Source organism: Solea solea, chromosome 3, assembly GCF_958295425.1.
Source record: "Solea solea chromosome 3, fSolSol10.1, whole genome shotgun sequence".
Lineage (NCBI taxonomy): Eukaryota > Metazoa > Chordata > Actinopteri > Pleuronectiformes > Soleidae > Solea > Solea solea.
In genome coordinates, this window is record NC_081136.1 from 29,866,586 (window position 1) to 29,893,374 (window position 26,789).

The window sequence follows — 26,789 nt, forward strand, 5'->3', positions numbered from 1 at the left end:
AGATGGGACAAGATAAGGTGACGGTAATGTGCGACACTTATCTTTATACGCCATCTGTTTTTTTTTCTTTTCCAGATGGAACATCAAAACTTGTAAAAATGGCACTCCCACTCACCAGTCCTTTTTGTTGATCCATAAGATCCGTAATGGCCGTCATTAAGTGGCTGTAGCGCAGCACTGAGGCCATTCATTTGAGTGTATTTAAGATATTATGTTGAGTCAATAAAACTAAACGTGCTGTAGCTCACGAGAAAAAATGGAAGTTTATTTTTTTTTTAAACTAATTAAAACCAAAACACCCACCCACTCCCCCGCCTATCGCACGATGTAGCTGAGATTGGCACAGCACCCCCCGCGACCCTCTGGTTGAGGATAAAGCGGTAGATGATGACTGACTGACTGACACCCACCCACTCCTTTCCAAAGTGTCAAACTTTGAAAAGGACTTAACCTCACTGTTTAGACTGTGGCGTCGCATCAAAATAAGATGAGACAATCTTAACAGTGAAGGGGGGGGGGGGGGGAAACCACACAGCACAGTTCAAGTAATGCCACTTTAAATTAGTGTCCTCAGGTAGTGGCCCCATTAGCCCTCTCTCTCACACAAGGACCTGGTTTACAATGCAAACAGCCTCTTTTACCCGAGGACATTAATTGATTTTGACAAGAGGCCGAGGAAACTCGCCTCCTTACCTCGCGCGTTATTTGTTTGTTATTTCTCTCGCACAAATAATGAATAGGTCTGCATTAAATGTTGCATCAATGGTGACAGCTTTCTGATAAGACGTGATCTTTTTTTGTTTATTTCAAGTCAAGGTGCTAACCCGACACGGAAACAACATCAATCTCAAGAGCGGGAGTCTCGGCAATGAAATGTAAATGATTTCCAAGTGAATGATTTGTATCCTTTGTTCCCCCCTCTCTTTTTGTGACAACGTGTGATCGTACTCATACCTTTTAATATTTAAAGACCCCCTTTTGCTAAAGCTTTTGCTGTCTTACACGGGGGCCTCTCGCTGCTTCTAATCTCCTTGTTACCTGGAGGCGTGCGACGACGACGACGGCGGCGCAAAGAAAACAAGAGAATGGAGCTCGAAACCCCCTCCAATCGGGCACCGCGAGGTTCAAAGTTTGTGCCCCCGCCCGAGATGCAGTCGAGAGGAGGAAAAGAATCGGAGATGAGTGACGGGAGAGAAGACACGCGGAGGTGTCTTTTCCTCCTCGACTTTGTAGTCAACATCCCCCTCCTCCTCCTCTCGACATCGCTGCGTCTCAAACGCTCCTGCTCGTGCACACGCGTGGTCTGGACCTGTAAATAACGTCAAATATCGGCTCAAAGTTGAACACAACTCAGCATTTCTGTTTTCCTATACCGCCTGTCTGGAGAGCAGCGGACTGTGCGAGAGGCAAATTGAGGAGGACGGGGCCCGACTCGCGGTGCCTGTTTATTTGCTTGTTCACGCTCCTTGAGCTATAAATTGGATGTCACCATCGTTACATGTCATTTGCTGATGCGGATGTGTTGCAGTTTTCCCCGAGCGGCGCTTTTTGATTGTTTGTTCTTAACGTCACACAGGGTTTTTGAGGGCGATTGTGTATTCTGGTCAAGTTTTTAGCACTAAAACAATTGTGACTCTATTGTAGATTTAGAACACAGTGAAGTGTTTTCTTTCATAACCAAAGTCTATTGCAATTGTGGTTTTTTAGCTTTTAGCTTTTTTTTCAACTTCAGAAATGGAAAAAGCTGATTCATTCTTTCATTCCACAATACGCTCCCTTTTGTAGTTGGTAGTACTCTTGCCTTGTGCCCTGTGATGGACCGTTGACCTGTCCAGGATGTGTCAGCTGAGATTGGCACAGCTCCCCTCGTGTGGAGGATAAAGCGGTAGAAAACGGATAGATGGAATACTCTCACTTTGAGATCAACTTTGATATTCTCACGCAAAAAAAAAAAAACGGCATCCAAATTAGCACAAATCTCGAGGTTCCTTGACACCGGTTTGAATAAGGGATCTTCCCAGAGCCGAGATACAAGGTTATGCAGGTGTTTTCCCCCTTTACGTGGCTGAAATTAAAGCCACACCGCCCCGGCCACGGAGCAAAGAGAGAACGAAAGAGCCTCCAGTTGCTCGCCTCCCTCCATGCAGAAAGAAAACATGGATCAAGGTTTTAATAACACCAGCCGGAGTGGCAACCTTCCTGCTTGGAGCAGCCTCTTCACATTGAGTTAACATGAATGACAGGCAGCGCTACACTCACACACACAAGCTGGTTTTGCATTCTTTTTGTGCACACTCATAGACGGAATGCATTCCCCGAGCCCCCAAACTCTTACCCTAACCCAAGGGTCTGTCTCTTGAGCCCTTCTCTGCGATGGCTCCTTGTAGCTTTTAATACAACATTTTTTTTTAATTATTTTAGTTTCAAAGTGAACACCTTATTTAGAGATCAAGGTGACAAGTGTTTAAATATTTTGTGCATCACGTCTTATGTCAAGTCTGATATTGAAAACAGACCCATGAAATCCAAATATTTCTTTATTTATTTCAAAGTGGGTTTCTTTTAATTTCATTAATTTCGTTAATATCCGCAAACAATAGTAATTCTGTGATTTATTTTTTCTCCGCTTTATGAAAGGTTGCCTTTACATTTTCAACAGTGTGCTTTTTGTAGTTCTTAATGCAACGAACCATCATTATTTTGTATTTTGTGGCTCCAGATTCATTTTATGTAGGTGGAGAGGGGACATAAATGGCTCTTTTCATCATAAAGGTTGCAGACCCCTGCCCTATCCTAAACCTTATTCTAAGCCTAACCCTAAAACCAGGTCTTAATCCTCAAAAAATCCTGTTAAAGTTGTGTGGACCAGCCAGAATGTCCTCACTAAGATAGGTTTGCTTGACAGTTGGTCCACACAGGAGGTCCAGTTAAATAACCAGTTAATGACTAACCCTCAGCCTTAACCTATAACCACAACCCAAACACAAGCCCTGATCTCAACCAGTTCTGCCTCATTGGAACCAGATTTAAGTCTTCCACACGAGAACTATACTTGCTCTGACAAGGCCCGTGTTTATGCCAGAAGATGCTCGCTATCAACTGGCAAAAACACGAGATCAAACAAACATGTTCACGTCGCTGTTTCTTTTCCATCTTGTAAGCACTCGGAGCTCTTTAATTTCCCTTTCATAAAAAAACCAAAAAACAAACAAGCTATTGTAATTGTTTGGCAGATGTGTTAAATTGTTTTTCCTACTTTACTGCGCAGCTGTAAACAGTGACTTGTTAGTGCCGTTTCACAGGCTCCACCACAAACAGCAGCAGCGATAACTCCCCCGCCCGCTTCCATGCTTACCAGATGCTTTGCCTCATGGTGTTTATTTGTCTGTCAGCCCCTAATTGTGTCATCTCCCACAAATAAACACGTCTCCCGCTGCATCTTTGTTTGCACACCATGGCGACAGTTTGTTTGTGATGATGTTGTAAGTGTGCGGTGCGCATTCGGAGAAACTCGTCATCAAGTGGGGTTGTTTTGTGTACACGCACACACACGCCGCAGGGAATTGGATACGTGGGGCGGGCGGGGAAGTTTGCAGGTGTGAAATTGACGGCAACACCTGCTCGCATCTTCATGCAGAGGGAGCGCTTTATAAAGTTTAATTAACATGTGTTCGTTCATTGTCAGGGGTAACTACAGTGTGGCACTGCTGCCTCATACGCTGTTCCACAAACTGTTTTTCCACGGAAATTCCTAATTGTGGTTCAGTTCCATTGCGTGGTCGAGTGGGAGTGGGTTGAGCCAGGTGGGACTTTTTGTGGCGAAAGTGTGAATTCTATTTTCTTTTTCACCCCCGCACTGTTGTCTCAATCCCCCTCGTCCTGACAAGTATTAATTGACATGTTGCGATAAGGAATTGAACATCTTCCCTATTTAGCTCTTGGTTTTGTCACTTAAAGGAACGGTATCGCATTAAGTCTCTTTGATGGCTCCGTGGCAGTGGGCGTGTGCATATTGTGTTGCTGTTTTGCTGTGTCTGCCTGTGGGTGTGTGTGTGTTTCTGTAAGTGCGTACGCCTCGGTCTGTGACTGTATTGTGAAAAGCACTTTGTGCTGCAATTTATCATAAAATGACCGTTATAAATCATCAGAAAAATGTATGTATATATATACACAATATAAAAGTACACACAGTTGATGAACTCATTCACTTTTCAAGGACAAAGGGTGTGATTAAACTTCTTCTCACTCCTTTTCAAGAAGCTAATGCATGTGAATTGCTTTGATTTGCGAGTTGAACATTTAGTTCTTCTTTATGTTTGAAATAAACAAACTTAACTAACTTGCAGCCTACAAATGGTTATTTATACTCGGGGCCGAGCAGTGAATCGAGATTTCATCGAATATTTGTTAAAGACAAAACGTGTGTTAAAATACAATCAGAGCTTTTGATTATTGTCTTATTCTACGGAGTGAATCTTTGTTTCTCGCAGATCTGCACAAATATCACGCAGTAATCATTTTATATTATGTTTTTTGAATGCCAATTCCTGTCAAAATAATCGCAATTAGTTATTTATTCAAATCAGCCCTAGTTTATATTGCGGAAAAAGGGGTAAAAACTTCTTCTCCTTGTAGATCTGTCTTTCGGTGCGTATGGAACTACCCGGGGACAATGCTCTCCAATATTTTTGAACTTTGTGTTGCATTCCCCCGTTTTAAACTTGAGTCGCACGTCTCACATGTGGCCCCCTTTAAATTATTAGAACTTTAAAAACACAAATATGTGAACGGTTCATAAGGCATACATGAATGTTTTCCTCGTGGTGCATTGAAGCCACATATGAATAGTTCATTGGCGCTTATTAATACTGTATGTTTGCTCTTCTTTTAACAGAAGCGTCCTCAGGAGCCGCCTAAACAAGCCGGCTCTCCCCGTATTCAGAACCCCTCTGAAAGCGATAAGTCATAGGTGGAGTGCGAAGCTAGAGAGCGAGCGAGCGCGGTACGGGGAAACAAGTAGGAGTAGGAGGCTTCAGATCGGAGATGCCACATCTCGTGTGTTGCAAGGTGATGAAGTGCAGATTTCTGCCCTTAAAGAATATGCACCCTGTGGACATGTGTGAGATTTATGTGTCTTTTTTTTTTTTTTCTTCATTCTTCAAAAATTCAAACGCAGCGCAACACAAGGCAAGCTTGAAACGTTCTCAGCCCCCCCCCGAAAGAATATTCAAGACGATGGAGCTCGCAGGTTAAAAATGTATATGCAAATTCAGGCTACATTAGAGCATGCACAGGTTGTTAATAAATTAACACGTGGCAGAAATAATTCAGTTTAGCGTGATAATTCTTGGGTGCAAGCTGTCAGCTGTCGCATTGTTCCGGATAGAAAGTGACGCTGAGATGGCAACACGAGCAGTGAACTGTGATGTTTTAGTGTACCTTGCTCTTCAGTCTCGGCACTCTGACACAATAACTGCCTTTTGCTCGCCTGGCCCCCCCCCCCCCCCCCCTCCTCCTCTACCATTTGGGAAGAACAAAAGGTTTAATTAAGGATGCCTTTTTAAAGAGAGGTTGACACAAAGCATACACACGAACGCAGAAGAGGTTTGTGCTCGTGAGGCACAATTTTTCATTCAGATGCACTTTTCAAGGCCAAGATTATACTCCACCTTTTTTTCTAAAGTTTGTACGTTTGATTCCCTTGTCCCGTCATTCAAGAATATTTGGAACTACTTCAGCCTGGGGTTGAGAGAAGAGAAGTAAGAGTAAAATGGGAACCTGATGTTTCCTGCTCCGGTTGCTAAGCTGCTGATCGTATGAGGGCATCTTGACGTTCCAGGCGGCGGGGATGTTGTATGACGAGTACACTCCCTCATCCCTGAGATTTGCATAGCAGGAACCCAGGGAGCTGACATTCTGTTTATGTAGCTCATGGTGCAGGGGATATGTGAGGTGTCAAGTGATTCACACTGAAGTTTTTAATAAGTGCCATTTGTTCAATCTGCTGTTTAAACACTCGCCTTGCCTCTCTATATCCTTAAAGACTGTATGCCCTGCTATCTTTTAATTAAGTCTCGGGCTAATGTGCCACTTAATTGACTAATCTGAGAGATTTTGTTTTCTCTAATTTACTTGAAAAACCATCACCGGCTAAGCTTTTTAATATTGGCATGATGAGTATGGATACTTAGTGGATGCCTCAGTATTGAGTGCAGGGGTAGAGGGAGCACTTGATGAGGAGAGAAACAAAGTAGTGTTAACTCCCCCTAATTCCTATTAGTTTTGACAGGAGGCTGATAGCTAACTAGGCCAACATGTCATCCTTCCTTAAGCAGTTTGTTTTTTTTGTGTGTGTGTGTTTTTTTTTTCCTCACACAGGTGTGCTTGCCAATCTCCTCAGTAAAAAACTGGGGGATTTGCATATAGTATGTAATTGCACATAGTCGTATTTAGTTTTTATTTCTGGTGAACATACTCTGCAATATGTTAACAGTTCCATGCATTACCATTATGGGAAAAGTGTCTTCAGTGGCGGGTAATGAGGAGTGAAGCGGAGGGCTATTCTCTGCAACACTCCGCTCAGACAAAGGACAAATTCAACAGCAAGTTTTTTCCAGCACATTTTCCAAACACTCGCAGCAGCAGCAGCAGCAGCAGCTTGAAATTCCATCCACTTTTTCCAATAATGTGCATGTGCACTGTATATACATAGAGTTGATATCCAATAAGTGTCACTATTCCTCTTTCACTCCCTCAAACTCCCTGTATTTTGTAACTTTATGTGATTTTTGTTGTTGGTGGTGGTTGGTTTAATTAATCTGCCTGGTCTTGTTTGGTCGTTGTGAACAGAAAAAAACTTGTTTGAAAACTTTATTTGTTTGCCGTGTCCCTCATCGTGACCCAGACTGAGGGAGCACTTCTTTGTGTTATTAATATTACCTCTTTTTGAGACACCTCTGGAGAAACACAGAGGGAGTTGCTTTTTTTTGTTTATTTTTAAAAGTTATATGGTTTTATATATGCATTTATTTTCTGTTTCTATAAGTCAGTTTTCTTTATGATCCATCCATTTGACAGATTATATCCCTTTAGTGGCAGTTCAGGGGTTTAATCACTGGCAAAAGACGAGTAAAACATATTCAAACGTCACCTGGAGAGAACATAAACTACAGAAGTAAGTCACGGAAAGCTGCAGCCATTATCACTCGTATCATCATGCGAGCAGAACCTGTCGGCCATGGGACAGTTCTTAAAGGAAACGCCAGTCCATGCCCGGCGACATGTCCCACATGCACGGGCTGTAGAAACGGAAAAGTGGAGTCAGAGCAGGGGGATAGGACAACAGAGTGAAAGGCCTGTAAACAATGACTCACTGCTGGCTACTGGCTGGCAAAAGAGGGGAAGGGAGGGGGGGGGAGAGAGAGAGAGGAAGGGGAACGAAGGCAGCCAAAAGCAGTCGGAGTGTGTGTACATTTGCATGTGTGAATGGCAGAAGGAGACGCTCGAGCCTGGAGAGTTCACAGCCACAGACAATCAGGCCTGTGTCTGGAAGTCCTGGCAGAAACGGGATTTAACGTTCTCGCTAATAGACGCTGACGCACACACTCGCTCAGTCAGATATGTACGGTTATTGTACAGATAACAAATGCAATCGCGACATCTACAAACAAATCCTTTACAGCATTTTACACACACACACACACACATATGCCAACAATAAATCACAAACACACACACGCACATCCCATAAATAATTAAATCTCCAGTGGCTGCCCTCAGAACTACAGTGGTACATTAATTGGTCAAAATTAGCATGAATTAAAGCAAATAAGTGTAACGTGTAATTTATCACTCATCAAACGTAGTTTAGCGGAGGAAGGCTCCGATTTCCCCCAAGATTGCTTTAACAGCTATAATGCATTTCTTAATTTACTCTGTGGAAAATCAATTTTTTTTCAGAGTTCATTAGGCACCAATATGTTACAATGCCGCTCCCCTGAGCACCCAGTAACAAAAAAGAAAAAAGAAAACATTATGCTAATTTCTGACAGTGCATCTGTATGTAAATAGCAGCCAAGGCTGCCGTCAATTCTCCATGGGAAGCTTTGTTAGCAGGCCCTTTGTTTCTAAGCCCGAGCCTTGTTCATGATAGTCAGGAAATCAGGAAATGGATGCACGTGATAGGCAAAAACAAGCGTCCCCTCTCTCCCCCTCTCTCCCCCTCTCCCCCTCTCTGACTGAACCTGAAGCAGGATTGACTCTTGTATAATTTCACCAAACTTTGTTCCACAGATCGTGCCAATCTCTCCGGGTTGTATACACATACTCCCATGTTTTTTTGTTTTTGTTTTTTTTTCTCCTGCTTGTTTGTGGCGTGTAACATTAAACTTTTCCTGTTAAATTTGTGTCATCAAAACACGCTTTGAAGACGTTAAATAAAATCAGAGGCAAAGTTCACCCGCTCCGCTTCCACCGTGGGACCACGAGCTACACAAAAACGTCTCTGTAAAAAACAAAAAAGAAAAAAAGGGCAGCTCGTGTCATAAAACAGTCACGAAAGCCACAGCGCAATCCTGCCAAGGTTTTAGCCGATCATTGGTTTACACTCAACTGTGCACTTTTCCATCCCCGCTGTATAATATTTATGTACCCAACTCACTGTCCCAGTAGAGGCATTCGATGTTCCTCCCAACACGGTATTATTCCTCACAAATAACGTCAGTCAGGCTGTCAAATTGCACAATATTATCCACAGCAATAATGATTTCATAGTTTTGGACACCGAGAGAGCGACGTGTGTACATAGACATCAATTTTAATGTGCAATCACGGCACGTGTGTGTTTATGTGTAATTAGGTAAGTATTAATAGAGAGCTGGAGTGGGATTCAAACATGTACAAAGAGTGTCACTACAGTATGTTATTTTGTTGCTGCAGACAGAGTGAAGTCACATGTTGTCACAACACAGGTGTGATTAATCACGCTAATTAGGGCTTCAGTCGCGAGGTCCTGTTCATGTGACCACTGGGATCAATGTCCACTCTTACCTTGGCTTCTTCTTGTTGCTTTGTTGTGACGTCTCCAGGACCTGATAGTCAGCCATTTTCGGTGACATGGATTTGTTTGCCGATACCTTCCTGGTGGAAAAACCGTGGCTCAGCAGCGGCCCCGCAGGAGGCGGAGACACGTTCCCGGAAAAGTAAGTCCTTTTGTGCTTTTGTGTACACGTGTGCGGCAACACATGCTGCTTTACCAGAATCAATGTGTAGCTGTGTGCTTTTCTAAAGAGTTCCAGTTTGACAGGTAACCCCCTTTATTCGTTAGTAATGGGTTAGTTAAGATGTTAAGAAAACCTCGGAAACAAGCGTCACTGTTGTTATCCTTCCCGTCCTGGAGGAAAATATTACTCAGTCTGGGAATAATGTGTACCCATCCATTGTATTTATTTTCTTTTGCCTTTTTGTTACCAGGCTACAGCAGTCGGCTACATCATGTCACTTGTTTCACTTGGCTGCAGGCCAGACTAAATTGTGTTACTCAGTTTTTGGGCGCGTGTTTTGTGTCTTCTTCTCCTCCTCTCTATCCATTTAGGTCGAAACCTTATTTTTTTGATCACTTTCTCATGTTGTCTCTCCCCCGTCTTTTCATGAAAGACATTTTTTGACCCATTTTTTTTTCTTCTGCTCCTTCTATATAAAGCTACACTTGAGCCAAAAACACTGCCTCACCTGCTTGGCAGTAATTCTCTAAAAGCCCATAGGCCACGAGGACCATATGGCACTACACAGTCTAATAGGTTGTACTACATTGTGTAGCATAAATTCAAGACAATGACTTGAGCGGGAACTAATTAGTGCAGTCTCTCGGATTTTTCATTTAATCTAAGTTTCAGTTAATTGACTTATGTACGTTAGGACTTACTTAAAGTAAATGTCTTTGTCGCTGGCTTTTCCTCGGAGCACATTAATCATCAGTCGCAGTGTGGAAATAGGTGATAGCAAAGAGCCGGATATTAATAATTTGCTGCAGTTGTTTATGGATATGTGTTGCTATTTTCTTTTGATAATAAGAAAATCATAAGTAATCATAACACCGGTACCTTTTTCAGTCAGTTTGACAAGGCAGAAAACAAATGATTGTGAAAATGATTCGTATTATGTCACTGCATTGCCTTTGCTGTGTGATGTACTGATAAAAGAAAATGGTTTGATAAATGTCCAAAAAAGACTTAAGATTGTCACACCCAATTGAATTAAGTCATTAATTAATATAAGTTGGCAACTTAAATACTTAAATTTGAATAGGCTTGATTATTCTGTGTTTTCTAAAGGTTTGTCAACCATTTTTCTTTTATTTCCTGTGTGCTTTATTGCTTAACATCAAGAGGTCAACATTGATCAGTAAATTGTAGATTTTTTTTTACAGGATTATTGTAAAAAGTCCCCCTTTTTAATGAGGTAGCTGCAGGTATGAGATTTAAAGATACATGTATCTGGTCATATTTTGCTTTGCACATAGCATTATTCTGCTAAAATATCTGTTCAGGAGCAAAACTCCTTCCATAAAATCCTAATTCTGTTCCCTCCTCCTCATTATTATGACTTTCCCCACCACGTTGCAGACTGAGGCAGAGATGAGTCACTGGCTGGCCTACTTTGCATCCCAAAAGGCCTGCATCTCATTGTACACAACTTCCAGCCCAGTGTACTGTATGTTTTTTTAGTTTTTTTTTTTTAGTCGTGTTTGCTCTGCGTGTGCATCACAACTCCTTGTTAGAATTAGAGGCATCCACCACCATTCCCACTGGGAAACATCAAGTAAATAATGTCATTCCCCGGCATGCTTGTTTAAGTAATTTACGCTCAAACGAATGTCGCGTCTTGTCTCCAGGTGGTCCTTTCTGTCACATCTCTGCGTATGAGCCGACACTGTTTTTGATGGCTCCACCTGAGAGAATTGCCCAAATGTGTCTGCTTTATTTTTTTTTCCCCCCCTTAAGTGACTTGCGGAGATTCCGCTCTGGGCTTGTTTACCAGTAAATGTTTTTGTGATTTCCCGAAGCAACATGAGAGTCGGTGTTTTGTTTCCTTTTTTGTGACAAAGAACACAGCGTTTAGTTTTCCTCCAGCTTGCTTCTCCAAATTGGCACCGTCGGTGAACGGCGTAGTCCGCATTAACCTCTGATCCCCTCTGAGGATTTTCACAAACAAGTTGTGTGTTGAGCGAATTCAAACTGTACATGTACACATGACACATATATATATTTACACACACGTGTACTCATTGCCCGAAGAGCAATATGGAAATATTCATCCTTCCTCTCTTCCCGTGCTTAGCCCTGGTGCTCCAGCCGTCTGTTTTGCCTAATTGCTTTAACACTAGCCTGGCATGCTAATTGCACTGGGCCCCCTGTCACCACATCATTTACATGGCCTGCTTGATTTGAAATTTAATCTGCTTGAAGGGTTTGTGTTTCATGCTCACTTTAAATCCCATTGCTCTGTGGGATTGAAAGCAGTTGCCATTTGTGAAATAAATCCTTATGTATTTGTTTGGCGCGGCATTTCTATTAAATAAAAAAGTTGTATTTGATCGGAACTCTGGGAGTTTCTGTTTGAGTTCTGTTGAAAATAAAACTTTGCAACGCCACTAAAGTTAACCTCGGTGACGGAATCAAAGGGGAAAATTGATGAGACGATGGGCAGTGCTGTGTCTGGATGCTGGGAAAAGGAAACTTGTGGATGAGATGGGAGTACATGGTGTGTTGGCCCCCCCCCCCTTTTTTTTTTTTTTTACTGCAGATGGCCTTTTTGATGTGGACCTGAAAGAGTTGGACAGACAGAAGCACACAGAGGGCTTATATAGTATCATGAGATCACATAGTGTAATTCAATCAAAGGCCAAAAGCTATTTCAATTTCTTAGAGGTTGAGCCCGTCCAAGTTCTACAGTCGCAGTGTTTCGTCCACTCGTACTCCACCCACTCAGGTTTTTCCTCTGGACCTGGTCTGTGAAGACATCTTGCCATATTTGATGTGAAGTTGCTCCTTACTGATTTTCAGTTGGACATGACATTAAGTTTATATAGTTTTATAGGTCCTGTGTGCGACGACTAAGTATGTACGTGCGTTGAACGGAGCGGTGTCGAGCTTTGCCAAACTTCATTGTGAGTCTGTCGCTTCACTGTGTTTGCATCGCATGCACAATGTTCAACTGTGCGGCCGACAAGGCGAGCATCAGCCTATCAAATCGCATTATTCAAACATACCAATTGTGATCAAATTAGGTTAATGTGTTTCGCCTCAACACTACACAACCCAAGCGGAGCTCTCGGAGAAGGTTGTTCTCCCCATTATTGACTTTATACATAGTTAGCCATGTCAGATTCTGCTATGCTAACCTCCAATAGCCACCTCTAGCACCAAGCATCTATGGAATTAGATTTTGTGTCAATATTTTGACACTTTTTTGCGCTCCACTGTTTTTTTGTTTGCGATTATATGAATGATTGAATTGGTATTTGATTTGCTTCTTAAAAAAAGTTCAAAGCTCCACCATGGAGCATTGACACTATGTGTACATAGGCTGTAAGTGCACATGACGAAGAATGACATCCTCTTCCGTAATGTCCTGTATTTTGGGGGGAGGTTTAAGAGTTTAATGGTCCAGCTTCACCATTAGATGACACATAAGGCAGGTGCCCTTGTTACGCCGCTATAAAAACGTGACCTTTCTCCAGACCGGGCTTCTGTCCCAGCCGTGATTGGTCTGGTTCATGGTCCTTTTATTTAACTGCTGTAATATTTGGGAGATCCGGGCCATGTTTTCCAACATTTTAGTTTTTTCTTCTTCCTTCCTTTTTTTTTTTTTTTTTTGAGATGACTTTTCAGTCATCGTGTTGAACTGAGAACAGTCTGAGAACTGGGAACAGTCAAAACTCTCTAGACCAGGACTAGATACAATAGAAAGTAATGCTCATTATCTGCAGTGAGGAAAACAGACTTCTGAACACTGTCTCTCTCTCACACACACACACACACACTCACACACACACACACTGCACGGGGGGTTATTTATGTGAAGATGGAGCTGCAAATGAACTGGGTTGTGCTATTGTGCTTTTCTGTAAAAATTAAAGCTTTTTTCTTGCCCTTATTTTTTGCCTTTACCCATTCAAGTTCACCCAAACAGAGAGAATATAGTCAATATTAAGTCAATTATAAATATTTATAATCTACACATTTTAAAAATCCTGTCAATCACAAAGATGCAGGGGATAAGCTCACAGCAGCTGGTTGGTCCGGGTGTGATTTGCATGCCACAGAAAGCCCCAGCTTGCATCCTCGTTTTGTTTTTGACTTTGCATGCTTGCTTGTTCTCAGCACAGATTAAATATAGAAGTTTTGTTCTCATTGAGAATAGATGTTTTTTTCCTCCTCTCTCCTCCACACACACACACACACAACACAGAGACGTAGTATTGACGCCTGATGCTGGTGGCGATTCATTATTGAAAAGGAAATCGTCTCAATATGAGTGGAGTTTGTTATGGGGAGCTTTGTTCTCGTCATCTATATTGCAGGGCATCAGTCAGCGCTGCGAGATCTGTTTCTTCTCCCTGTTTGTGTGTGTGTAGCTGAGAGTTTTCTCCTCTCTGTAGTGTTTGCCAGCGCTACTGTCCTAATAACGAACCGCCTTATTTTTCAGTCGATGGAAAAGCGAGACACAAGTACCGCTCACTTTAGCCTAGCAGTTGGTCTCTGATAACGTCTGCTCAGTGTCTCTGCTTGGCTGCGTGAGCTCTGAAAAACACGATGTTGGCCCTCTTGAGTCTCGAGAACCTTCTCAGAGGAGCTTATTTTTCCTGCTCCTCTGTCATCGTCTTATTTTATCTTGTTCTTTCTCTTGTCAGACAGATAATGAGTCTGTCTGGCCATGGTTACGACTGCGACCCCAAAGCATCCATTTGGCGGAACTTTCGTCTCTTCTCCCCTTAGATACAACCCAGTGTAGCATACTGGCATCATGTGTATCAAACTGTCATTATAGTAAAATACTGTCAACTATAGTACATTTGTTTTATTATACTTTGTCACAAACATCTTTTTAAATGCACTACAGGCATTGCATTATTTTACAGGACTGCAACAATGAATCAGTTAACCTATTAGTATTTTGACTATTTTGATCATTAGTTTGAGTGATTTTTTTATGAAGTTATCAGACTTCATCTTCTTAAATATGATTGTCATCTGGTCTTTTTGCTCTTCTATGACATTGAACTTAATATATTTGGTTAGTGGATACAATAAGACCTGTGACGGCACATGTTAGTAATGGTAAAACTGTCAGATCTTCCATTGTTTGATTGATTTATCCGTTATGAAAACAACATCTTGCAAGCCTTTGCATCTTGCGGCGACTAATTTCATGAAATTTGTAAAACCATCTCCCAAAGTCGGCGTCTGATTGTCAGTTTTGCTTAGCGTCGACTTGATTTCATAATTAATTCAGAAGTTTGGATGCGCCTCTGAATGTGCGTCCGTGTTTGCGTGCCTGCATGTGTTCGCTCATGTGGGTGGGTGAGCTGGAAGTGTCCTCTCATAAGAGTGCTTGTTGTGTGGCATTTCGCTCTTGATTTCATGCTTTGCTGATGGAAAATTAGGCCCTTGCGTATCACTGCCTGAAGAGGAGGTGTAGGAGGAGGAGGAGGAAGAGGAGGAGGAGGAGGAGGAGGATGGTTGCTGTTATTGCCTCAGGACACTTTCCCCGACAACAAGAAAACTGAGTGATGAGGAGGGAGAGAGGCTGTGTCATTGGCTGCTAATGCACTCTAAACAAGACGATGAGACGCATGGAATCCCCAACGCGATGCAAAGAAGCCTCAGAAAAGAACATTACGCTCCCTTTCTCAATCACGTCCCCCATCGTCTCTCCCCCCCCCACATTGTTGTAAAGTGCAGTTATGAGTCTGGCATTCCAAAACATTTCTGCCTTTTTTGTGGTGCTTTTGAATGGCATGTGTGTGGAGTTCATTTGCATTTTTTGTCTTGTTTTTTTTCTTTTGCTTGTCTGTTGCCCAATGAAGCTCTGAGGATAAAGTGTTTAAAGGACTGCAGGCACTTCACTTTAGTTGTTTGGTTGTTCAAAGATATGCCACAGTACACAGCTAGTTGAAATGCAGCTCAGCCCACTGTCAGACGTGTGAGGCGCATTTTAAAGGCATGGGGGGGGGGGGGGGGGAGAAAAAAAGAAGTTATAATCCCACTATGTTATGTAAGTGGAATAAAAACCTCATATATTGTTGGGTGCCTGTGTTCATCGTGCCATGAAGATCAAACGTTGCACAAACAAGTGTAATATGTCTCTGTGAAATGTGAGAAATTAAACATTTCCCGTTGTTGTTTGCCAGTAGATTGATTTCAAAGAGAAATACAGTTATAGTCTGACTGGAGTATGTCATTTAAATTCAAATTTGGCATGTTTTTGTTGATGTTCACATATTGAAACTTTATTTTTTTAATTTGCTTTCACACAAATGAGGCTTGTAATTGAGTGTGTGTATGAGACAAAGTCTATGGATTCATAGTCGTGGATTCAATCCGCGATTTCCTTTAGAGGCATTAAATACAAATTGTTTTTGTGAACATAGACGATATGAGAGATGATGTTGAAGTTTAGTTTCAATTCCCAGTAGGATCCTAGTGTTTGGCTGGAAAAAAAAAATGCATGCCTCTGCATCATCTGGCCGTCTTTGTCCTCACTGTGAGAACAGTGTCTTGACTGTGGTCATGGAAAAACACACTATAGACTGTATTGCCAGTGTGTGACAGTCCCGAGGCATCAGTCCTTAGGAAAATCTATAGTGGAGCTTCTAATCCTTACCCTGACATGGCCTCTTGTACAATATAATGTGTTTATTTTTCAAATTAGATTTTTTTTTTCTCTCCCACACAAGAGAAGCTATGTGGCTTCTCTTGTGTGGTGTTTACTTTTATATATACTTTTCTCACACTGCTTCACATCGAGAATTTTATATATAGAGTGTCGACGTTCCACTCTGGTTACCGTATATTTTTCTTAAACCGCTGAGGGCAGTTGATCATATCTTCTTGTCGTCTAGCAGAACCTTTTCCAAGGACTTAAGTCTATTAATGAGGGCTGTCACAAAAAAGAAAAAAAATCAAGTTTGAACACATAAACACCGATATTCATCAGCAGCTGCATTTCGCCATTTAAATAGCAATGCAGCATGTACAGGCAAAATTGGAGGACATGCCTTAATGTGGCTTTTGTTTTGCAGGCTGGATGTGGCCTTGAGTTTGGCACATATGCATTAGACTATTAATAACACTCTATCCACAAGAGTAGATCACTGACAACAGGAGGAAGCTCTGACAGCTTTCAACTACAGTGTGATAAAGTCAAGGCAAATGGCCATTCTTGATTTCTAATATTATTTGACAGAAACACAGAAGAGTCTGTCAACCTGATTGGGATTGAGTGCGGCTCTCCTTTTATTTACAATATTACCCACGGATGAGAAGGTGCTCGAAGTGATCAGATTTCCCTGGCACACAGATATTTATAAGCCAGGTTTGACAGTTACAGAGAGAGGAGTCTCCCTCACATAGGCTGGCTTGCATCCCCAAGGTGCTGTCGCTGCTGCATCTGCCTTTGCCAAAATCGCTTGTATCACACAGGCCCCTCTTGAGCTCAGTCACTGTCATATGATATGGTAGGAAACCTTACAAGCGCCCTCTTCTGGATCCTAAGGGGTACTACTTCTAGACTCCATGGTCTGTGAGACTTTTAAACAGGTCTTAACATCTCAAACATAATATACTGTAAAATTTCATAATTTCAGTAACAGCCCTATGGATTATTTGGTTGATAATTTCATACTCTTTTTTATTGACTGGTGAAAAGAGTATGAATAAGAGTAAAGGGTGGAAAGAACAAAAAAAAGCAGAGATGGTGTAAAAGGGATCACAGTTTTTTCTAGATTTAAAATTGTTGAACAGTGCAGAGAAAAAATGACACTGGCAGTCTCGACTGGCAGACAGTAGCCACATCTGGGCCAGTTTCCCTTCAGGGAGGAGGCTGACCTGGCTGACTGCTCAAACCACACTTGACCTGATGTGGTGCATGACTTTTGAGACAAGCTGGATCTGGAGTGGACGAGGCCGTACACTGCATGCTACTTTTATAAAGCACAAGTTTAAAACAGGGTGGCAGCCAAGACAGGGATGCAGAGCACGAGAGAGATGGCACAGATACACTGTGGATTTATGATCTCCATTCTCCCCCTGCTCACTTTAGATACCTGTAATTGAAGTTGGAGCAAATTTAGGATCTTAGATTAGCAATCTTAAGTGTTCGGTCATGTCCTGCACTTTCCATCTGCAGCAATCACTGAAACTCTAATATTCTATTTCCACAAAGTAATCACAGAGGAAGTTGGGGTATCTAACTCATTCCAGCCTATCTGAGGCCACCGATAAATCAATATTCACAGATGGAGCCTAATATTTGGTGTGGGATAAGCCTTTTTATGTATGAGCTCACAAGCAAATGATGGCGAAAAGGACTTTTGAGGATGGAGGGGAAAGACATTTGAACCTCAAAGGCAGAGTCTACGACTGTGAGCCAAGACTTAATTACAATGACCTTACAAGAGGGCAGTAGCCTAAAGCCTCGCATTCAGGCTAACCATGGACACCCACCCGTGCACAATAGACCCCCTGCCACCATCAGACCTGATAAATGAGTGCTTTTCCTTGATTGCTGCATCAGGGCCAAGAGCGGGGAATGGGCATTAAAAATGGGCAAGAGAAAAAGAAAGGGAGAGAGGAAAGTAGCATAAGAAGTAGGGATAGCTAAGGATAATAAGAAATGCAGAACGGTGCCAGTCTGAAGGAGTGATTGATGTTGGTGCAGTGAGTTCAGCAGCTTTAGGTGTAATTGCACTCTCTCCACAAGTTGTTGTGATGTTGTGATTGGTGGTTTGGTTTTTCAGCTGTTCTGTGAATAGTCAATCTGTGTTTTTCCCAGGTCAGATTGTTCAAGACACCACGTGATCATGTTAAATATGTTTGAAAGGCCAATTGTTGCTTCATTGTCCAAGGTATTGGTTTTAAAAAAAATTGTGGAAATCCTAGAAAATACACTTGACATAGATGGAAAGATATGCATCCCTATTGCAGAGCGATATTTTTGGCGTTTGAGTTATAACTCAATATAAATAAGTATAAAGGCGAGATGAAACTCTCACTTCAGATATAGATTAGTTTTATGTACTTTTTCCCATACAGGCCTGATTAAATTTGATTAGATTACATTTGCATGCTGCAACCTGAACAATATATGATTGTATGGCTGTTAGAGGCTGGTGACAGGTAATCAGGTAAATTCTAAATAAAAAAAAAAAGAATAGAAAAACATGAAAAATACAGATGCTTTCACTAATAGCACAGCTGTAATTAAGCAATTAAAAGCCAGTCATGCTCTGTGGCATGTGTGTAATTGCTGAGCAGGTCCAGTTAATCCAGTTGCATTTGTATCCCCCCAAAAAAAAGATCAAAGCGACTGTAGGACCACGTGGCTGCTGTTTAAGTTCATAGATTTGCATTTAGATCTATGGGTTGTGTTGGTCACTGTGATTGACAGTGCACATTTGCTGTTCATGTTTTATTGTGATATTTAAAGAAGGGGGCGGGGGCACACAGGAGCAACTCTTCTTCAGGTGACTGAGTATATCATTATAGGACAGGGGCCTCAAAATCAAAATGACCTGGGGGCGAGTGAACTTCTAGTCTGGTCAGGAGGGGCCCTGAGTCAAGTGAAATAAGGGAAAAATGAATGGTTTAGTGATTAGAAATTAAAATGATAATCCATTGTGATGTTGCAATTACAAATATTCAGGATGACATCGCACACCATTTCAAAGTAAAAGTTTTTGTATGACGCAAAATGAATCTGTAAATAACTAAAAACTGACAGAAATAAAACTAGACAGGCAGTGATATAATCAAATGTTTAATTTATTTATTTAAAAATAAGTGTAGGGCCACAGGACACTGACTGCTGGTGCCGCATGTGGACCCCGGGCTGCGAGTTTGAGACCCCTGTTATAGGATGATCAATCTATTGGCAATCCTGGAAGCATATAAATACAAGGCTGCATGTTTGAGAATTCCAGAGCGCAAGAAACCACCGACGTTGGTCTACAGAGAGGACGTATTCAGAAAGATCTGTGATAATATCTCCCAACAACAGAGTCTGGAACAGTGCAGGTCTAAAAGGAAGAGATGGTCTCTTTCAGGATGACAGTGAAGTCAATTAAAGGTTTAAACAGCCCATTGTGATTTGGCACGTGTCTGTATGTCTGTGCGAAAAGTTCATTCATACTCAGAACCCATCATGCAAAACTCTGGTTATTTTATTGACTGCCAGTGTAACTTATTTAGTTTTTTTTTTTTCCCCCCTCACTTTGAGAGCCACAGGTATTTCGACACACTCACGCACACACTTTGAGTCACAACATTGGCAATTTGCATTCCGCCCCCTCTCTCCGTCGCTCTCTATTTCTAAGAGTCACTGGCTTCCGTGAGTTAAACTTGGTTTTTTGATTAAGTGTTTGTAGGTAGCGCCTCAGGCACCGTCTCTCATAGATAAGAGGCAGTAATCCCAGTGTATGTGTGTTATTGTGTTTTCTGGAGAATTATTTGGCTTTTCTGCGCAGGGACCAAGAAGTGGTTTAAATTCAAGAATTACATTTTTTTTTTTTTGCCATATTTTCCCAACTGAAAATGAAGTGTGATTAACTCTCTGTCACCACTTTGATTTTTTTTTTTTTTTTGAACGAGGTTTTTAAATTAGCCACTTTTTCTCTTCAGTTGATTCAGTGTCAGATTTGTATTGACAAAGCAAATCAGAATTTAGCGCGGGCAATTAATCTTATGAATCTTTTCTGTTTTAGATCAAAACATCTGATGAGTAGATCTTTTTTCTTTTCTTTTTCCACGAAGAGGATCCCTGTTAAAAAAAAAAGAAGAGGAAAAAAGCCCTTTTGAGGAAGCGTCCCCATGTTTGACAGCATGCCAGTCTTAACAAAGGGGAAATGCTGAGTTTCCTTTAATAGATCTATATTCATTTTCAAATGAGTTGATTAGCCAGCACAATGTCATTGGATTCAGGGGCCCATTACACATTTATGATGGTAAATTACTGAACATTTACAATCCAAATGAAATTTCATGAGGAGGGGATATTGAAAAAATGGAGGGAGAGAGAGAGAGAGAAAGAGAGACGCTTTTGCGTTCATCCCTGTAGCCTTGCCTCATTGCATTTCTCCTCCTCTATCTCTCTCCCTCTCCCCCCCCCACTTACTTTCCCTCCTGTCTCTGACGCTCTCTCTCTCTCTCTCTCTCTCTGTCTCCCCTCTTGTCTGTCTCTTTCTCACATATCACATCAGTGCCCCCTGTGGTCTAACTGGGCATCACACAGTGGTCTGCAGCTGCCTTCCCTCTCACAGCTCTGTCACTGACATTTTAGACAGTGCATTGTTTTCATGCTGTCATTCAGATCATACTATCTTATCTACAGGTGACCCGGCAGGTAAACATTCAGGGATGGGGCGGCGTTATCTCTTTGAATATGGTGTGATACAGATACAGCGGTGCAAGGATGAACGTCTGGAGCTGAGGCTAGTCGTGAGGCCCCCCCCCTCTCCTGTCTTCTGTGTAGTGTTACATGTAGGTTCAAACGTCCTATAGATCCCCGAGCAAACATCTCTCCTTTCCAATCAGCATGGTGCACTGTGCGACTGCTGTCATTGTGTCCACATCAATATTTTATATTAGCAAATTTGCAGTGACACGCATTAGTACAATTAGGGGAAAGTTTTTTACTCGGATTCCCATCTTCTGCAGGAAGACGGAGCGATAAAGGGAGGCTGAACCCCTCTCTCTCTCCCTCTCTCTCTCTCTCTCTCTATCCCTATCCCTCTCTCCCACTCACTCTCCAGCATGGCTGGTTCTATCCTCAGCCCTCCACCTCTAAATAATTCATCATCCAATCAATCATTTTCTCTTTGTTTTGGGCCCCAGTGCCTGAGATGAAACGGCCCGCTGCCAAAGCTGCTTTGCCTCATCTGAAGCCGAGAAAACATGATCTGCTGCTGAGATTACAACACACACACACACACACACGCACACACAGACACACACACCAAAACACACCTAGCATTGTAGTCCTGCTACCACATATTCACTATCAGAGTCATACACACCGATACAAATATGAAAGGCACAGATGCCCAAACAGGTCCAGTGGAAATTTGAAACATTTCCACATTTGGCTCAAACTGCATTTGGAAGTTTGACCCAAAATGAACTCCCACTTAAGCCGGGACTGGATTATAATCCATTTACAAGCAAAAACAACTCATTTTAAACCATTTATTAAGAAATATTCAAATTCAGGTATACAAATGACCTTCTACCTTTGCCCAACACTCATTATGAATGGGTCATTTAATTTTTTGACTTTTGTTGTTTTGCTTTTAAACGGAAATTGTACTCATTTAACACTGCTAAAGGTTGAGCCTTATTTTAATGGCATGCCATTGCAAGGGAGTCCTGTAATAGAACACAGAGTGTGTGTCTGATCTCCCAGCTGTAACACTCCGTTTGGTTAGCTTATCTAAAGGGCCTGTCTCCGCCTTAAAGCCTGTGTGGAGGCAGCCTTAATAGGGGGAAATGTCTTGGACAAGTGATTTGAAGATATTTTACCTCATCCCTTTGGAGCGCTCTGCAGGTGATGCCGCGAATGTCTCTCCCCCCCCCCCCCGTTTGATGTCTAACAACACAGATTTCGCTATTGAGTGATAGCTTCAAATGCAGAAAGAGTGAGACCCTGCGTGCTGCTCCCCCTACTTGAGCTACATCAGAGAAAACTGACATCTATTATGGTAAAGAAAAGACAAGTGTTTGAAAAATTCAAGTACGCACGCTGCAGAAGTGTCAGGATTTTTACAGAGTGCAATTTTTTTATTTTTTTTTTGGTTCACTCTCTTTTTTGTTAACAAGGTGGTTTTAAGTCAAGCATGTCTATATGAACTCTGTTGGATAGAGCATGAAAGGATACTGCTTGCACATCATGGTAATATTTTCGCCCCCTAAAAAAGTCACCACAAGTCCCTTGTGTCCTTCTAGCAAGAGGAGATTAAACTCTTAGACTATGAGCTTAAATTCATTCCATTTTATCAGCTCTCGCTCCATCTCAACTTTTTTCTCACCGAGGCTCCAGTTACCTCCTTCTGATCACTACGCCAGGACTCTTAACTGTTTTTGGAAACAATCAGGTTGAAACTTACTTTTAACTTCTTATTTACCGTTTGTAACTATAGTTCGACCCATATGGGGTTTTCAATGACCAATCCCGATACTGGTCTTTAGAAATCAGTGCTAATCTATGTCTGAACAGAGAAATCAGTGCTGATAGCTGATATAACATGTTTTGGCTGAAACTTCAATAATAATGTGAGACTCCGAATTGCTTTCCAGCACTAATCTGATTGTGTGCTTGCACTGCACTGCGCTTCTACGCTCTAAATAAAATTATGTATGAACCGAATACACGAAAACAGATAATCAGACAACTTAACTTTGACAAAACTGCAACTGATCGGCATTTAACTTTTACAGAGAACATGTACTGCATGTACTGTATGTGAACTTACACAACTAAGTAATACTTGGCCAATTATTACATCATCATTTTGAAAATATGCTAAAAATTGACCCCAACTCACCCTACCTCGAATTACAACACTTATATATATTTAAAATATATATATATAGATCTTTTTTTGCTAAGAATGTGGGCGGCAATAGGTGAAAAAGTGAAAAATAATTTGTCACACTGAGTGTGTCTCGTCTCATTGTACCTTCCACATTAAACATCCATATGGAAACACAGCATTAATATAAGAAGGATACGTCATGTTCCATTTCAGCCGCTCTGTTTTGTTTTTGTTTTGACCAAGTAGGTCACGCCATATTATTCAGAGTTGACAATTAGTGGCGCTTTGGCGATGTGGTAATATTTTTACTGGTCCTCCGTGCATTAATAACTTTTATTTAGACTGCGCCTGCTGCAGTGAAGCTTTCCCGGTGATCAATTCCTCGTGACAGATAATAAAAGTGATAATAGTTGGCTGAAAGAGAGCGAGAAGAAACTTCCCATCAAAGTGTCACTCAGGAAAAGTAAATTAGCATCACCTTAAAAGGTTGAAAGCCGGGTCATATTTTTGATTTATAGAACTGATGGGACAATTCTGATCCGCCAGCTCATTTGTTATTACACGGTGGAGCTGGCTTTTTGTAAGTGCACTGTTTACAGCTCGATTCTGAAAAGTAGAAATCCAAATTTCACGAGATAGTAGTGAAATTTGTATCCTTGTCGAAGTGTGCCACGGGGGAATAACATACACAGTAAACGCACGTCTGATAAATAGCAGCGGTGGATGAAGAGGCATTCAGTGTGAAGTGTCCCGGGTGCAGTAAAAGACGGACACCTTTATTTATCAGACTGGCAGAAATGCTCTTTCGCGACACACGCAGGTTTACGGGAAGTAAATTAAACACTCTTTGCGAGACAGGTAGATGGAGTTAGAAAAATAAGATATAAAGTGATGGATGAGGAAGGAGGAATGAAAGGGGTTGGGGCTGTAAAAAAAGAGAGAGAGAGGGATGGCGACAGGCAGCAAGTGTCCGGTGGAGAGCTGAAGCATCACCCAGGGCCTAGTAATCATGCCCTGTAGGGCTCAACGTCAAACAGCTCCAGTGTGAATGAGCGATCACACCTACCTGCCCCCTGTTTGTCCCTCTCTCACCCTCTCTCTCTCTTTGTCTCCCTCCCTCTCACCCTCAATAGCACCATGTTCAGCAAGCACAAGATCTGCCCCACTTCATGAAATAAATTGGCCACCTACCAAAGACAGCAAGAGTCAGATTTCCTCAAGTGAGATGTCTGTTATCGCAATTATTGTTACTAGAATGTGTCGAGAAATCCGCTCAGATATGTCATTCCGAAACACGGCCTCGGCCCACCCTGCCCCCCGGATTGTAAGATATTTATTAACAATTATGAATTAATTGCGGAAAATATTTGGTTGGTATATGTCGGTGTAATTCAGGCAGGAAAATGTGATGAGTTCTCGGTTTTTATTAGAATATCATTAACCCTCTTGTAATTAACCTCGTTCAAAAATTAACCACATGTTATTATCAAACCAAGCAAATAATTGAAGCAGCAGCTTAATTTATAATTTGACAATTTCCTGACTCTTTTTTTTTTTTTTCTCTTCCTCCCCTCTCTTTCATGTACGGCTTTAATGAAAAAAAGAAAGAAAGAAAGAGGAAATGGAGAGAAACATTTAACAGCAATGACATTAATGAACATGTAGCGCGGTGGAGAGGACTGGCAGAATTATCTTATGTTGATGGCATCTGTGCTCTGTCTTCTTAAACTGGACTGTGTTACCCCCAGAGAGAGACCCCCACCCCCCACTGTCCATGTACACACACGTCAAGTCGAGGTTATGTGTGAACCAGGGCCTCGTCGTTTCTTTAAGATGCAGACAGAGGCCACGGGGGACGCGGGTATGGAGATTCGGCCCTGGGTGGATAATGCAGCCAAGCACACTGGATGTTTGGGTTACACAGAGCAGCTAAGCAAGGTCTGGATGTTATGGCTCAGAGGAACGGAGGGTGGAGCGAACGCGTATGGCAGGAGGCTGGATGTTTGATGAAAATTATTTCATGATGTGGTATTTTTAGACCGTCCACTGAGACGATAGCCCTGCCAACTCGGACTTGTTATTGTCAAAAAATGTTGTGCCTGCAGTCAGAGCCTCGGCGTGAAGGTCCAGTGCGAGCATCCAGGTTGTTCACCCATTGCATCCCTTCTTATTTTTAGATCTTAATTGTTTTATAAGTAATTTATGTGCGCTAGGATTGAACAGCTTATCAAAGCAAGACCACAGTTTGAAATCATTGCGATTTAGTCACTATTTTTCACTGTTCTACGCAAATTGAAAAGTTAAGAAGAATAAATATCTTGCATTAGAGTGTAGTAGTTAATGTATTGAGTGTGTCTTTTGATATTGCCCTATATTAATTTTCACGCCCCCAATCTGTGCAACATATCTCTACTCTTAGTAGTACTTTTCCTTTACAAGGTATTTTATGTCCACCTATATTTTTATATTCTACTATTTTTATACTGTTGAATGAATGCCTGAGTGAATGTATGCAAGAATGAATGGATACTCGTCTGCTGAAACATTTTCGCTGTACGATGCTTGCGTACAGCGACAATAAAGGAATCTTGAATCTCGAAAAACCACAAGTTAAATATTAAACTGTAGCTTTCCTAAAAAAAAAAAAAATCACAAATCTGTCAGAAGAATCTCGGCTGGATATTTTACCCAGATTGATCACATTGTACAATTGCAACCACTTTACCCTATGAAAATACATCATGATTTATTAGTTGATCGTCAGGATTTTGTGCTTTTCCCCCTGAACTAGTAAAGAAACATTTAACTACTTGTAGTGAAGTAAAAAGTTGAATATTGTAATTGTTGTGGATCAGATGGCTGAAATATTTGGGTAAAATACACACATCATTTTCTAAGTAAGGGTTCAGTTCATTATTTGGCTTTAAAAGAAGTATCACCATATGAGATACATTCTAAATATTATCTACCGTACTCATTTTATTTTAACATGTGTCTACTGAATGTTGCATAGCACATACAGTAGAATAATCAAAAATAGACTGAATCTACTGTAGCCTTTACAATTTGCAAATTGTGTGTCAAATTGCAATGTTTTATTTTGAAAACTACAAGCAGGCGGCTCATAGTTTTCAAAATAAAACTATGGTGGCGAGACGTCAATGATCCCCCATTCCACAGGGAGTGGGAGTGGCTGTCTGCCAATTCTGCCTCATCATTGACCTCAATGGACCGACACCACAAGTCTTAAGGGCAGACGTTTAACTGCCATACAAAACTCCATGGCTCACTGCCTATTCAATCACTCATGTGACAGTTAACGGCCCACTGTGGCTAATGATTTTCTGTCATGTTCTAGTCCCGTTGCTGAACCGGAGGATTAAATATCGGCCGACGATGGACAAATCAACTACAACAATGGCCCCCCCGTTCATCAGCCAAACCTCATTCAGCCATGTTACACCTCTGTATGAGAGTGAAATACTGGGCTTGAACATGGACGGACACTTCATTATCATCCCTTATGACTTGCAAGTTTGCAAGTCATCCGTTAAAAGTTCTGTCCTGTTTCCCACTTCTGACTACAGTTGCCTTCATATACCAAAAAGGACGTTATAATATACATACAGATGTTTTGATCTTCAAAATGACCAGATTTTTTTTTATTTTAAAGCAATTTCACAGTCTCGATATACTTTCTTAAAATCTTAGTCTAACTTTGGAAGTGTGGGGTGGTTAATAACGTGCTCTGTAGCACCCTTTAAATGAGGAGGATTGGTCACTTTCTGCCTTGTTTCTTTTATGTGGATTATTCCCTACCTCCACTTCCTCTTCCAATTTAGCAAAAAAAAAAAAGAACTATCCTCAACTTTTTTTTTTTGCTTATGTTGCAGTTGTACCACCTTCTGTTGGACTGTCAGTTGTCTGTGTGAGTGTGTGTGTGTGTGTATACAGAGATTTTGAAGTTTCTGGCCACTAGCTC

The 26,789-nt window shown here is 41.6% G+C and overlaps 1 long non-coding RNA gene across 1 annotated transcript in view; it reads left to right on the forward strand.

The window, feature by feature from the left end:
- The first annotated feature begins 9,084 nt into the window (after positions 1–9,084).
- The window catches only part of LOC131457090 (uncharacterized), an 80,106-nt gene continuing 62,401 nt past the window's right edge, over positions 9,085–26,789 (forward strand). Inside the window, exon 1 of the long non-coding RNA XR_009239979.1 lies at positions 9,085–9,200. This is a non-coding gene — a long non-coding RNA (uncharacterized LOC131457090). The remainder of the gene's footprint in view (positions 9,201–26,789) is intronic.